At 32.0% G+C, this 3,126-nt stretch overlaps 1 pseudogene; it reads left to right on the top strand.

The window, feature by feature from the left end:
• Positions 1–573: 573 nt before the first annotated feature.
• On the top strand, positions 574–2,685 carry LOC130507769 (calmodulin calcium-dependent NAD kinase-like; annotated as a pseudogene).
• The last annotated feature ends 441 nt before the right edge of the window (positions 2,686–3,126 follow it).

Genomic DNA, 3,126 nt, shown 5'->3' with positions numbered 1-3,126 from the left:
ATTTTTTTTATAGAAACATCTTTAAAAAAAATTCTTTGTTGTTTCGAGAGCAAGCGGTTGAAACAAAAATGAATTATCACAACTACTATTTCCCATTATTTCTACAACTGTTTCCACCTCTACACTCACCTGTGAAATTATACTATAAATAGTTACAATTCTTCTCTTGAAATTCATCATCACCGATATTCACTTTCTATTATGTATAAAGAACATCAAACATATGCATACATTTTTCCGCGTTTTTTGGTAGATCATAGTTTATACTTTATAGAAATATCAAAGTTAAGAAATTTTATGTTCCTGGATATGTAATGTGTTATATTTTCTTCTATTGAATTGTGACACTCTTCCCAAATTTGCAGGCAAAACATGTGATTATCATGATCTCACTGCTTCACGAGTCCATACATTTCCTCAAGAACAGTTTCTGGTACAAATATAGTGCATTCATACCAAACTATAATCCAAGAGATGTTGCCAATGTAAGTCTTTATCTGAAGTATGAAAGAATGGATCTCAATCATCGTATGGAACCTTGGTATAAAGGTTTCCAAGGATCAATAAAGAAAGATGAGTGATAAAGCTAACGTTTATACAACCATTGGTGAATATCAAGTTGAAGGAAAAATCATACGTATAACAGAGCTACCGATTGAGACATGGACTGATAACTATAAGTTGAACTTAGAGAGAATGAATATAGATAGCGGCCCTTTCTTCGAGGTAGAATACTGTAAAATGCTTAAAATCAAAGACTGATTTTATTCTAGTATGATTCTTTCCAACTCTTATTCATATTTGTGCAAAAGATACTGGTGCATGGTGATGATAGGTTTGTGTACTTTGAGTTTCAACTGAGTGAAGAAATCATGATGATGGCTAAATAAGAAGGTTTGGAGAAAAAGTTGAAACTCACATCGATCATAAAACAACAAACATGCGCCTTTTAGATGAAAACGGAGAGCCAAAGTTATACAAGTCTCTCGAATTAAGTAAGTCAAAATCCTAAGTTACTCACTTTTTGAAATGACCGTTTTGGTCGGTGGCAAGGGACAACGCAGTGTTGATAGAAGCAGATGCGTTTAAGGAGACTGATGTTATTTACAGAGCTCTTAATTCTAGAGGTCACCATGATGATATGCTTCAAACTGCTGAATCGGTACATTCACTATTTTTAAATTCGAGAAGACCAAAGCAAAGAAAACTTAAGGATACCATCAAGAAAATCGAGAAGACCAAAGCAAAAAGTGTTATTGTTAACTAGCCCCTAATAAACTGTTGTCTTTTGCTGCTTTTGAATTTTTTTGTTGTTGTTGCCTTTTGCTGCTTTTTAGTTGTTTTATGTATTTTTGAATTTCTGTTTTTGATTTGTTTCTCATCCCATTATTTTTTAAGTATTTTGTACTAGTCTAGATAAGAAATGAAACTATTATTTTTTCTTTCATTTTTCTGCTACTTATATATATATTGATTACTAGCATAACAATAACATTTTATGTTATTAAATATATGATTTCCCATAATGTATTGTACAATAACTAAAAAAAACATTTCACTAAATTCAAAATTCATTGGCTCAATTAAAAGGAATTTTGATTCTTGTTTTTGATATCACTAGTTCGAGTGAGACTAAACAAATATTAATGTTATCATTTTAGATTTGAAAAATTTACGGGTTGTTTTTTGTTCCAGATCTTCTGATATTAAAAAAACAGTTAAAAAGATATGTTTCCACATAACTGATATTAAAAAAACAGTTAAAATTCATTCACTATTTTTAAATCCTTGATCAGTTAAATATGACAAATGGACTACATATAAATGTTACATATGGTTGCTCCTAGTATAACATAATATATATACAGGTTCACCAATCATCTACCGATGCTGCATCGTCTTGTCTAGTAACAGCATTAAACAATGGACGTGATGTGATAATGGATGGAACCTTATCATGGGAGCCATTTGTGGAACAAATGATCACAATGGCAAGAAACGTTCACAAACAGAGATACATAATGGGCGTAGGCTACAAGGTGGCTGAAGACAGGACAACAACCGAAGAATATTGGAGAAAAGAAGAAACATAACCAAATGGGAAACAACAAAACTTGAAACCTTATCGAATCGAGCTGGTCGGCGTTGTTTGTGATGCTTATCTAGCAGTAGCACGAGGCATACTGAGAGCTCTAATGGTGAAGCGAGCAGTGAGGGTGAAATCTCAGCTAAAATCACACAAGAGTTTTGCTAATGCGTTTCCAAAGTATTGTAAGCTTGTTGATAATGCTAGGCTTTACTGCACAAACGCTGTTGGTGGTCCTCCGAGGGTAACAATGTTAAAAGTCAATATCAATATAGCATCATTGTTCTTTACAGATACTAACATGTAACATGTTATTCTCTTTGACTGGTTCATTGGAGCAGCTTATAGCGTGGAAAGCTGGAGATAGTAAGATTTTGATGGATCCAGAAGATATTGAGTGTTTGAAGCAGGTCAGCAATTTTAATCCGGATGCAGAATCCATTTACGAACTTTACTCGGATTCAAGCCTATTAAGCCAACCCGGTTCAGTTTGGACCGAAATCGTTATAGTTCCATCAAGGTCTGAGAACCAAAGAAAACTTAAGGATACCATCAAAAAAATCGAGAAGACCAAAGAAAAAAGTGTTATTGTTAACTAGCCCCTAATAAACTGTTGTCTTTTGCTGCTTTTGATTTTTTTGTTGTTGTTGCCTTTTGCTGCTTTTTAGTTGTTTTATGTATTTTTGAATTTCTGTTTTTGATTTGTTTTTCATCCCATTATTCTTCTAGTATTTTGTACTAGTCTAAATAAGAAATGAAACTATTATTGTTTCTTTCATTTTTCTGCTACTTATATATATGTATATATATATTGATTACTAGCATAACAGTAACATTTTATGTTATTAAATATATGATTTCCCATAATGTATTGTACAATAACTAAAAAAAAAAACATTTCACTAAATTCAAAATTCATTGGCTCAATTAAAAGGAATTTTGATTCTTGTTTTTGATATCACTAGTTCGAGTGAGACTAAACAAATATTAATGTTATCATTTTAGATTTGAAAAATTTACGGGTTGTTTTTTGTTCCAGA

This window comes from Raphanus sativus, unplaced genomic scaffold, assembly GCF_000801105.2.
Source record: "Raphanus sativus cultivar WK10039 unplaced genomic scaffold, ASM80110v3 Scaffold5649, whole genome shotgun sequence".
In the NCBI taxonomy this organism is placed as follows: domain Eukaryota; kingdom Viridiplantae; phylum Streptophyta; class Magnoliopsida; order Brassicales; family Brassicaceae; genus Raphanus; species Raphanus sativus.
The sequence above is the reverse complement of the archived record's forward strand: the minus strand, read 5'-3'. Positions and strand labels throughout refer to the sequence as shown.